Genomic DNA, 12,991 nt, shown 5'->3' with positions numbered 1-12,991 from the left:
AATCAGGTTCGCTAATCTTGAAAGGAAATTTGGGGAAGATTTTAGTGTTTGTATTTTGGGGAAACTGAGATTCAATTTGGGATTTGTTTTAGGTAAATTGAGAACTGAAATTTTGGGTTATTTTGATTTTTTTTTTTTAATTTGGGGGAGATGACATGGCATTTTGTTGATGTGGCAATGATTGGCAACTGCCATGCCATGATGTGAGAGACTGATGTGAGAGGTGGTGTAAACCTAGCATTACGAATCTTGTAAGCCTAGTTTCTGGGCTTCATTCAACGCCTAGTATTGAAGCTGCTGTGCTTTTGTTTCACCAGTAAATCAATTAGACTCTGATACGTCCACTTCTTTTCTCTAGCATTAGGATTAAGGGACGCATACACCTCTTCAAACTTTTAAGGAAGCTCCCTTTTCCGTATGCATGTAAACCAAAGGACTGTGTCTATTTTAACAGATTCATCAAGGAGGCCTATCCTTCTCCACATCTAAAATCCCAGTCTCATCAAAGCCAAACCTTCTTGCATCAAATAGAATCCCAAGGGTAACTATATCTGGTTTCACACCAAGTTTTGGTAGTTCAGAGAACAAGAATTTCAAGTGCATAAAATCTTTCATTTTTAAATCAGTAACCAGATAATATTTGCAGTCGATACATTCCAGGAACCTTAGCATCTTCCATCTCCTGGACAACAGCTCCTGCCTCTTCGACTCAAAAGACAAGCATGAGAAAGGATGCGCAAACAACCAACGGTCAGTCCTACCCGTTCTTGAGCAGATCATCCCCCAAATCATCTAATCTACTCGAAAACATATGGTTTTTAATATAAACCTCAGCCAGTTTCCTAATCAAATCCTCCTTTAGAAAAGCATTTGATTTCAGTAAACTTTTATAAACCTTCTCCATATCTTTCAAGGTCCCAATGTAATATAGCTTCAGCACTCAACCAAAGTAGATGAATCTATGCATTCTCTTTGAACGCAGACTTTTTATGCCCCTTCCATTCTTTTGAGCAGACCACCTCGCGCAAACTCCCGAATAAGCAATTATAAGTAACCTGATCAGTGAACACCCACTGATTTCATCTCCTTCAAACACATACAATCTTACTATACATTTATTTTCCATAAGATTGAATAAGACCATCATAGGTATTAGTTTTAGGCTTCAAACCAATTCCCTTCATCTCGTGAGGAAAACAAAGCATCTTCGAACTTGCTGCTTCTAGAATAACCATGAATTATTGAATTGTAAATCTTTAAAGAAGGTTTAAGACCATTATGCTTCATTTCTTCAAGAGCACATACAGCTTCTTCTGTCAAACCCTCTTCACATAACAACCCAATAATCTTTTCATAGTTTGATTCATTAATGCGTGACTTCTCCACATTCTTCCACATATCAAACACCTATCGACAAATCTTCAACTTCAAACAATTTTTTTTTTTTTTCTCTAAATTAGAGACAAGTTTTAAATTGAATTGAAGAGAAAATACCTGGGGAATTAAAGGGACCTAGAGGAAGTTTGAAGAAGCGGATGACAGCCCAGAAGTAAGGATTGGTCCAATCTCCGTCATGTTGAAGGATTTTCAGGGCAAGAACGTTTATTATAAGCCTCTGAATCAAGGATTTGAGTGCTTGGTGTTGATGGTGAGTCTCAACGAGAAAAGTTGTGTGTTTGGTTGAATTATGGAGAGAATAAGTTATTTTTTTGGGTTAGGTGTTGGAGAAAAGTTGTATTTAAAAGGGATATTATGGTTACGGAGTTGCAGGGACATTACATTCTCCATTGTTCTTCAATTGCGTGAGCTGCCGTTTGCTGTTATGAATTTATGCAAGTTACCCTGAATTACTAGCCTTTTAATTTCACATTTTTCTTAACATTTTTTTGTTTTATTTTTAGAAATATTTTTTAGTTGTTTAATTTTTTAATTTTAATGATTTCTTTAAAAATATTTATATTTATTATTTACTAAATATAATTTACAGATGATAATATTTTTAAAGAATACAATAACAGCAACTACTTTAATATTCTTAATATTCCTTATTTTACTTAATTATGTTTAAATTATAATTATCTATAGATAACTCAGTGTTTTAATAACACACCCTGGTGAAACCCGACAAAGTGGTTGGGTCTTGGTTGACTAGTTTGACCGGCAAATTAATCTTGTCCAAAAGTTTGAAATATAACAAAAATACCCTTGAATTCTATAAGTCTCTATAGGTTTAAAACTTTGCAAAAACACCCTAAACACCATTGCCAACGTCAACAACCCAGGCAAACAGGGCTTGTTTTTTACGCACAAAACACTCATCGTCACTGCGAAACACTCCCCTCAGCCTCTTGACCAAACGCATATCACCCCTCCCCCAATTGCCTCACCAATTGGTTGTTGGCCATTGATTTAGTTTTGTGATTTTCGATCGATTCACTCACCGGAAATCACCTCTGTCACTGCCATTGCACCCACCAGCCGTTCCTCTTTCCCAACATCCCGATCTTCATTTGTTTACTGATCACCGTCCCATTTTTTAGGGTTTTCGGTGAATAGGAAAACGCTAACCTGACCAGATGAAGGCCTTGGGTCTTGCACTCATTCATGCTTCGCAACTCTTAAATATCATACACACATATTTATTCTTCATTCCATTCACCTAGTGGGGCAAACTGATTTTTCTATGTTTCATATCTTTATAATTTAACCCAAGCCAGTCAACTAGATTGTGAATCCCCTTTTTGGGTATATTTAGGGGCTAAAATATCATAATTTAAGTTTAAGGGTAAAGTATATCCACTATAGTTTGAAAACTTGCACTTTCATGCCATCTGTTCGAAGAATTATCAGCCGGATGTCTTCCAAATTTGAACTGGAGCAGACCCCATCTGCCTAATTGATCCGGTCGATTGGATTTGGCTTAGCCATTCTAACGACTAGGGCCAAGTTGGCGCTACCTTTAATCCAGTCGATCGAATTCAAAGGGTCAACTAATTTTTGTGGTTCTCAAATCCTGTTTTGGGCATAACAGCTATATTTTTGTACTCCCTATATAAACTCAACAAAACTCAATTTGAAATAACTTTGCACACTTTGAAATGTCATATTTATCAAAGCAAAGTAATTTAACAAACCACTTGAGCTTTCATTACAAATTCTTTATAACACAACCCTTCGTACAAATAAACTTTTCCTCTTGTAGATTGGTTTGTTTTATGCAAACCATATGTAACTACTCTTAGAGAGTCATTTTTTTACTATTTGATCATCCAACTTAGTTGTAAAAGATTGAGTTCACTTTTGAGTTTTGGACATTTCTAGTGAGAAAAAGTAAGTCCTAGTATGTGAAGAGGTTTCAATGTACCTTGTGAAACAATTGTGTGTAAGTCTTAATATCACTTATAGAGCTATTTGTATTGGATTTACCTGGTTGGGTATCAACCCAGGAAGATCATGGAAACTCCAAGCGGAATAGCTTGGAAGAATGGATGTAGCTTAGATTGGGGTTAAACCACTATATATCATTGTGTTTTGTTTTCTCTTCTTTTATCTCTTTACATGAGTGCAATTTATTTTTATGTTTAAGTATTTTCAATTGCTTGTCATTTTCCATATTCATATATTGCATTCGATCCTTCATATTTAAAGGCTTAGATTTTGTGTCAGGCACCCAATGGTTGAGGACCTGGGGCCTTATACATTGGCTTTGACAAGTTGTGGATGAAATTTACAGGGAAGGGAATGAGGTACTTTGTGAGGCATTACGAGCTCAACTAAAAGAATGATTAGAATGCACAACTTGCCAAAGTAGCCAAGAACCAACGTAGAGTATTATTGTAGCTTGTGGGTAAATAACAAGAGACGAGCACCAAGTAAATTCCAGAAGAATTGAAAGGTAGTTATCAAGTTACCAAGATCTGATGAATGAGCCCATAGGGCTTCTACCTCTTTGAAATCATATCACTGTATCCCAATTATGCTTTGTAACACCCACACGGAGGTATATAATTTAATTTATGTTTTTATAGCCCTTAGTTATTTTTGTTAAAGTTATTTTAAAGAATATGAAGAAAATGCCTTAAACTTGAATAAGGCAAAATGGAAAAGTAGTTTTATAAATAAGATATTAAGGGTTTGTAACCCTTATTTCTCTCTTTCCACCGCCACTTTCCTTCTCCTTTTCTCTCAATTTTTCACCAATTTTCCAAGGATTTTGAGCGCTTTTGAGTGGAATTTAATAAGGTTTTGATCCTAGCCCAAGGGGTAGAATTCTGCTTTATATATATGATTTATTGTGTAGAAGTTGAATTCTTATTAAGTTTATGCTTAGGTTAAGAGAAGGTTTGAATCCAACAAGAGTAGAAGCTTTAGTGGAGACTACTCAGTATAAGGTAAGTAAATTCCACTCAAACTCCAACTCAAGTTAAGGTTTAAGAAATCAATTGAGTAAAGATTTCTTTAAGCATGTATATGTTATGATTGTTGAGAAATTGAAATGAGATTGATGATTATTTATCTTGTTGTTGGATATATTTGAGCATGAGAAGTGTTTTTATTGTATGATGATGGTTGAAATTCGGTTGGAATTGGAAGAATTTGGGGAGTGTTTTGCCGTTTAGGGATTATGAGGATAATGGGAGTTTGGCTCTCATTTTGGATGGTTAAGAAACAAGAGAATTATAATTAAAGTTTGTATATATACATTTATTGTTTGATGAAAGGCCTAAAAGAAGTATAAGTATGAGTAGAAACTTTAATTTTATGCAACATTGCATATTTGCATTTCATGAGTGCATTTAAGTAAGAATTCTAAGCATGGCCATCCATATGCATATATTTGTTATTGTGTAATAACTTAAGAAGAATAAAGAATTTAAGAATAAACACCTTTAAGAAAAGAGAAAGAAGAAAAGCACTAAAGAATTAAGAAAAGAAAAGAATAGGTGTTGCGATGGGCAACCGTGAGTGCTAAGAAGAAATTCCCACATACACGCCACCTTAATTGAGTGGCATAAGAAGAAGAAGAATTGTACGACCCGTAAGAGTGTATGTGGATGAGGGTTGTACCAAGAAGAATTCCTACATGCACGCCACCTTAATTGAGTGGCCTAAGAAGAAAGAAAGAATTTGTACGGTCCGCAAGAGTGCATGTAGATGAGGACTATACTCACTCACACGGCCAAGGTTCCAAATCCATGCATCAATCGAGACCGATCGACAAATAATAAGAAAAGAAAGAATAAGAATAAGAAAAGAAAGAATAAGCAATAATAAAGAACAAGAAAAGAAAAGAAAGGATAAGAAAGAACAAGAATAAGAAAGAATGAGAAAGCTTGAACAAGCAAAGAAAAGAAAAACAAGAAAGAAAAGAAAAGCTTGAGTAAGACAAACAAGAAGAAAGGAAAAGAAAAGAAAGAAAAGAAAAGAAAAGAAATAGAAAGAAGAAAGAAGAAAGAAAATGCATTTTTATGCATTATTGCACATGCATTTCATTCATGCATATTACCATGTATTCCACCATGGTTAGAAAGAATAAAAAGAAAAGGAAGAATAGAAAGAATAGAAAGAAAGAACAGAGAGAAGGAAAGAACAATGAGAATTACGAAGAAAGAAAGAACAGTAAGAATTAGAAACGAAGAAATAAAAGAGAAAGAACTAAGAATGAAAGAAAGAAGAAAAGAATTAAGTAAGGAAAGAATCAAAGAACGAGAAGAGTTAAGGGATTTACTTACTGAGCATTTTTATGCTCACCCCGTTGTTTTTCCATATTTTTGCAGGAAATAGGTGTAACGACTCCTTTCTACTCGTATACTCATAGAAATACATATAATAAAATACATGTATAATAACATAATTAGATGGGCCCAAATTTTTCTTTCGTTAAATATACATATACTTTACACAAAATAAAGTATCATATACAAAAAGTCATCGAAAAGTGGTAGACAGTGTGATATTTCTCTTCGCTTGCCGACGTCCATCCGACTGCGTCCTCACCTAGATCTTTCAAAACACATAGAAACAACGGGGTGAGCACAAAAAGACTCAGTCATATGTCACGACCTCGTCTTATCGGAGGCACGGCCAGGAACTCAATCCCGCTTTACGTGACCAATACTCATTCAAGTGTCACGACCCCATCTTACCGGAGGCACAGCCGGAAGATCACAAAGCCCCCACTACTCTTGACCTTAACTCATTCTTTGTCGATCAGACTTGATTATGCATGGATTCGGAACCCTTGGCCACGTGAGTGTATTCTCTCTCTCTCTCGAGTGTCACAACCTCATCTTACCGGAGGCACGGCTGGAAGATCACAAAGCTCCCACAACTCGTGACGATTCTACTCATCACTTACGGGTTCCCCATCGCATGACCTACTCTATTCTCTCGTGTAGCACTACTCTTGTTTTTATTCTCTAGTGCTTATTCTCTCTTTCACTCTACTCTTGGAGTTTTCTCATTCTTATTACTCTTAGAGTAATTTATACTCAAATTTTCTACTCTTTCTCAAGCTACTACTCAACGCACAACTAATGCGTATGGATGGTTAATGCTCATTAATGTACTAATGAAATGCCAATATGCAATGTTGCAAGAATTAGGGTTTACTATTCATGCTCATACTTCTCTTAGGCATTTCATCAAACAACTCATGTGCATATAAAAACTCTACCATAACAATAACTCTACTTCTTTCTCTAACCATCCAAAATGGGAGGAAACTCCCTCACATAGCTATAATTCCTGTCAAGGACAAACACTTCTAAAAAGATTTCTCAATCTCCTCCAATTTCATCTCACTCATCACACATCATGCAATCTCAACACTTCTCATAAATGAAGTGTATTCAACAACCACAAAGCAAATACTCATTTCAATTCAATTCTCAATAATATAGCATACACATGCATATATAATTCTCTACTCAAAGGAGTTTTTAAATCTCAACTTGGTTGAATTTACTTGTAATGGAGTGATTCCACTAGCACTTCTCTTTAACTTTGGTAACTTGCCTTTTCTCTACAATCTCAACCAACCATACTATGAGACTTCAACTCATTAATAGGTAAAATTCACATCTAAAGCAAGAATCCTTACCTTAGGATGCTTTAGATTAACTTTCTACCAAAATCACTCAAAAAGCCCTTTAGAGTCCTTGAAAGATTGAAGGAAAACTTGAGAGGAAATGGAGAATGGAAGAGGCGGTGGAAGATGAAGAATGAAGGGGTTACAAAGCTTATTCCCTTTTTAGCTCAAAATATCTTCATTCATTCCCATAATGCCCTTACTCTTTCTTGGACATTCCATCATTGTCCTTTGATTCCTTACACTCACACCCCCACTCTAACATATTCTCCATGAAATTTCCTTACATTTCACTCCCCACTTTTCCTGCTAATTAGGGGTAGAATGGTCCATTTGCCTTAGGGAAAAATATCTAGCAAATTCAATACAAAACTCAGCCGGTTCTTCGCCGCAGCGAAGCAAGTTTCTTCACCCCGACAAAAAATTACAAAACCTACCTCTTTGGTTGCAGAACCTCATCGCCACGGCGAAGATTATTCTTCACCCCGGCGAAGTCTGTAACACCAAGATTTCGCCAAGTCTTTACAATTTCAGGGCAACCACTCAACCAAATCAATACATCCATTCAACCAAGGGCCAACCAAACAATATTAACAATATAACAACTCAATTAAGAGCAAAACAATAAAGATTCAAGCAATGCAACATAAATTAGCTACATACCTCAAGTGGGGCGTTACAATTCTCCCCCCCCTTAAAAGAATTTCATCCCCGAAATTCACATAAACAGCTCCGGGTAACGACTTTGCATGTCTTGCTCAACCTCCCATGTGGCCTCTTCTACCTTGTGATTTCTCCAAAGGACCTTCACTAATGGAATACTCTTATTCTGGAGCTCTTTAATTCTTCAGTCTAAAATCTGAACTGGGCGTTCCTCGTACACAAGGTTCTCTGCTAACTCAACAGCCTCTACACTCAGAATATGGGAGGGGTCACTTACATACTTCCATAGCATCAAGACATGGAAAACATCATGCACCTTGTCCATACTAGGTGGTAGTGCCAATCTGTAGGCTACCTTTCCCACTCGCTGCAAAATCTCAAATGGACCTATGTATCTCGATGCTAACTTCCCTTTATTCCCGAAGCGCATCACTCGCTTGTAGGGGGAAACTCTCAAAAACACTTTATCACCCACTTGGAAATCAACCTCTTTCCTTTTCAAGTCGGCATAACTTTTCTGTCTGTCTTGGGCTTGCTTCATTTTGTTTCTGATTAACCTTACATCCTCTAGCATCTTCAGAGTCATCTCTGGCCCAAGAACTGTACTCAACTCATCCTTTTCACTAATCTCATCCCAATATAGTGGAGACCTACATCGTCTACCATACAAAGCCTCATAAGGCGCCATCTTAATTGTAGACTGATAACTATTATTGTAGGCAAACTCCACCAAGGGTAACATCTCATGCCAAGATACTTTATAATCTATACAGCAGGCTCTCAACATATCCTCAAGCACCTGATTCGTTCTCTCTGTTTGGCCATCCGTCTGAGGATGATAGGCAGTGCTGAAAGCCAAATGGGTACCCAAATTCCTTTGTAAACTCATCCAGAAAGCTGAAACAAATCTGGAATCTCTATTCGACACTATTGCCTTGGGCATACCATGCAACCTGACTATCTCCTTAATGTACATCTGAGCCAATTGATCCGTAGTGGTACTCTCCTTTACTGGAAGGAAATGGGCTGACTTGGTTAACCTATCCACAATCACCCATATAGCATTATACCCTCTCTGTACTCTTGGGAGACCTATGATGAAATCCATCGAAATGCTCTCTCATTTCTACTTTGGAATACTAAGTGGCTGAAGCAACCTTTACGGTCTTTGGTGTTCTACTTTTACCTGCTGACAAACCAGGCACTTAGATACAAACTCTGCAACCTTTCTCTTCATATCTGGCCACCAATAGCCTTTCTTAACATCTTGATACATCTTGGTCACTCCAAGATGAGCAGCATATGGTGTGTCATAAGCCTCCATAAGAATTCTCTTTCTCAACTCACCATTTGGAGGAATACACAACCGATTTCTAAAATAGAGGACACCATCTCTTAGGGGGAACTCTGATGTCTTGCCCTCATGCACTTGCTGCACTAATCTCGGATACCACTCATCGGCCACTTGCTTTTCTTTGATTTCCTTCAATAAAGTAGATTGAATCTCTAACCTGGCAATCCCTCCCGGAAACACTTCAATCTGTTCTCTATACAACTCTTTTATTAGCTCTTTCTGCTTAGTGAGCTAGGATAAATAGGCTTTCCTACTCAAGGCATCAGCTACTACATTGGCTTTTCCCAGTTGGTACTTGATCTCACACTCATAGTCCTTAACTAGCTCTAACCACCTTCTCTGTCTCATAATCAACTCCTTCTGAGTGAAGAAGTACTTTAAACTCTTATGATCGGTGTACTCTTGGCACCATAAAGGTAATGCCTCCAAATCTTTAATACGAAGATCACTGCTGCCAACTCTAGGTCATGCGTAGGGTATCTCGTCTCATACTCTTTCAATTGCCGAGAGGCATATGCTATCACCCTACCTAACTGCATCAACACGGCACCAAGTCCTTGCAATGAGGCATCGGTATAAATGTTATAATCTACACCCTCATGAGGTAACACTAACACAGGAGCTGTTGTTAACCTCTTCTTTAGCTCTTGAATACTCTTCTCACATGCTTCTGACCATGAAAAAGGAGTTCTCTGTTTAGTAAGAGTTGTCAACGGTTTAGCCAATTGGGTAAACACTGCTACAAATCGCTGGTAGTAACCTATTAGGCCTAAGAAACTTCTAATTTCTTTTATTGTCTTTGGCCTCTGCCATTCAAGGATTGCCTTCATTTTTCACCGAGGCGAAGAAACTTGCTTCGCCACGGTGAAGAGCCAGCTGAGTTTTGTATTGAATTTGCTAGGTATTTTTCCTTAAGGGCAAATGGACCATTTTACCCCTAATTAGTAGGAAAAGTGGGGAGTAAAATATAAGGAAATTTCATGGAGAATATGTTAGAGTGGGGGTGTGAGTGTAAGGAATCAAAGGACAAGGATGGAATGTCCAAGAAAGAGTAAGGGCATTATGGGAATGAATGAAGATATTTTGAGCTAAAAAGGGAATGAGCTTTGTAACCCCTTCATTCTTCATCTTCATCTTCCACCGCCTCTTCCATTCTCTATTTCCTCTCAAGTTTTCCTTCAATCTTTCAAGGACTCTAAAGGGCTTTTTGAGTGATTTTGGTAGAAAGTTAATCTAAAGCATCCTAAGGTAAGGATTCTTGCTTTAGATGTGAATTTCGCCTTTTTATNGCGTTAGGCTAATGTCAAACTACACCAATCGATGCACAAGGCGCTCCGGTGATCTCAAGTCTAAGGATCACATGTACCATCATTCGTTAGAGGATTTGTTCCATAGACACTGGGGTTACCATCCATATAGAATCCTCTGGTGGGTCAATCCAGTGAACTTGCTGCGGTGTAATCGCCTACAGCAAGCACCCATGTGTTGCACCAGGTTTTCACTAAACAACCTTGACAAGTGAGATCAGTCACTGCCTTTCGACAGGGTCATTCAACACTATGATAGCCTTACCGTGTTATCTGTGCCCTTACTTCAGAATAATACTAGGGCTATGGACGTTTCTAGAATGGCCACCATATGTGCTCATAGGGTTCTCACTATCAAGATTTAAAATACTTGATACCCTCGTTACGGGTCTACCATTCTAAGGACATATATCAATACATATTGCAATAATAATGATTTACACGATATAGAATAAAATATCTTTTATTGATTAATGAACATTATTACAAAGAGTCAATTCTACAATAATTGATTGGCTCTAGGGCACCTACTCCAACATTCATCACCTCTACCTCATGAAAAACCCACATCATTAATTACAAAGCTCTGCTTCAATTTTTTGATTCTGACTTTACATTTGCACCATTTAGTTTTTATTTAAGGAAGTGTGAGGCAATTCAGATACTTTTGGAAACAAATGCTCTGGACACCACCAGTTCTGCCTTCTGCATGGAATCCATCTTAAAAGGGTAAGCTAGTTACTTTCTTTTTATTTTGTTATCGAGGATTAAACTGTTAAGGGCATGAGGGCAATGAAAGCGTATTTTCATTTGGCGCAAAGATAGGTATCACACATATTGTACTCGGTATAAATGAAAATTTTAGCACCCTTATGAAAAATAAAACAATCATCAGGTGCTACTTTGCAAATGGTATTTCTACTTTAAAAGTGTTGGTGTAAGCTAGATTACCAAAATGAGCTAAAAACAAGTGTCATTATTATGTAAAATAATTTTTGACATTGTTTCACTTCACATGTGTTTAGTACAATGCCATGGAATTGAGGCCTCAACTCTCAGCTACTAGCTCATACACTCTATGGTTGCAGGTTATGTTCTCTTGATTATGTTCTATTGGGTTTTTTATTTTAATCATATATTATGTTGGAAGTAAATCTGTTAATATGTGATGTATAAAATGATTTGCCAATCTCTGTTTTTTTGTGTGGAAAACAATGCTAGTTAAATTTATGAATATTTGCATGAGAAAATTTTATGCACCTACCGTGAATTTGTAAGTTTGTGTTTTGTCCTTGGTGACATTCTTTATGGATAATTGTTTTAGAAGCTCATGCTTCAATTTCATTCTTCATGCAGTTTGGGCTTGGGCAGCTTCAGAAAGTTGAGTCAACAAGTTGTAGGATATTCCTATGTGCTAGCCAAAGATCTGGACATTATCAAACTGTAAAGAAACAAAAAATCCCCAAAATGTGGATCTTCCACCTGTACTACCTAAGAGAAAGAAGAAGCCTTTTCTCATTCCAATAAAGAAGATGACGCGGGCTACTAGGAAGGATGAAAAACTTGCAGAAAGGCTATAGAGAAGCCCCTGAAGCCTCCAGAGAATGGAATACTTATTCCTCAATTGGTCCCTGTTACTTATGAAGTATTAGATGCCTGGAAAAGTTTGAACAAAGGCATTGCACATCTTTTTGCATGTTAATCTTGTTTATGGTTGCAAGTAAGTTGTACTTAAATATACACAAAGACTCTTAATTCATTTTGCAGTTCACTCTTTTAACCCGTATCTTAAAAATTTGTTATCTTTGTACTTTAACAGTGAGTGCTTGGAAATTCATGCTGCCCAGAGTAGTCACCACATTCAGATCTGCCATGGTGCAACCAGCCAAATGCACAATTGATAAAGCACAATTGGGAGTGAAAGATGGTATGCATGATGGTTTTTGTTGTTGGAATTTTTTGAATGATGGGAAAGGATTAACTATTTTTAATAGTTAATTTTCCAATCATCTAGGTATTATAATGTAAAAATGATTGATGCATATTTGTTAGGCATATATAAAGTTTTTTGTATAAGAAGGTTTATACGTTACAGATGGGTCTGAGGTGTTTTAAACAATTCTAAAACTAAAGAGTGGATGAGTTGGTTGTCATGGGCGAATTTTGTTAAATACAAGTTGGTAAACTATGGTACAGAAAGACCCATTTGAAATAGTTTATGGAAGAAGCCCCCTACGATTCCTTGAGTATATTCCTAGGACTGCACGTTGGAAGCTGTCGAGCAAGAGTTGATTTCTAGATACCAAGTCCTTAAGGATGTTTGCAGGTATATTCTCAAGTTCACGATATGATGAAGAAATTATATGATGTTAAATATACTGGAAAGAGTTCAAGATAGGGGATTATTGTTATCTCAACTACAACAATATATCAACTATTGCTCTAAGGAAGAATTACAAACTCTCTACTCAAGTTTATAGGCCTTTTGAAACAATTGATCGATTGAAAAGTGGAGTATTGATGTAAAGTTAACTTCAATATCTCATATCTATCTAGTTTTCATGTTCGTAGTTGAAG

The 12,991-nt window shown here is 36.9% G+C and overlaps 1 long non-coding RNA gene across 2 annotated transcripts; it reads left to right on the top strand.

Annotated features, from left to right (window-relative positions):
- The first annotated feature begins 10,965 nt into the window (after nt 1–10,965).
- LOC116105768 lies at nt 10,966–12,508 on the top strand. 2 transcript variants are annotated; one of them, XR_004124152.1, is made up of 3 exons: nt 10,966–11,143; nt 11,771–12,134; nt 12,234–12,508. It is a non-coding gene; the product is annotated as an uncharacterized LOC116105768 (long non-coding RNA). The 2 variants fall into 2 exon arrangements; XR_004124141.1 differs by lacking the exon at nt 10,966–11,143 and adding an exon at nt 11,461–11,502.
- The last annotated feature ends 483 nt before the right edge of the window (nt 12,509–12,991 follow it).

Source organism: Pistacia vera, unplaced genomic scaffold (assembly GCF_008641045.1).
Source record: "Pistacia vera cultivar Batoury unplaced genomic scaffold, PisVer_v2 Contig117, whole genome shotgun sequence".
NCBI lineage: Eukaryota > Viridiplantae > Streptophyta > Magnoliopsida > Sapindales > Anacardiaceae > Pistacia > Pistacia vera.
The sequence above is the reverse complement of the archived record's forward strand: the minus strand, read 5'-3'. Positions and strand labels throughout refer to the sequence as shown.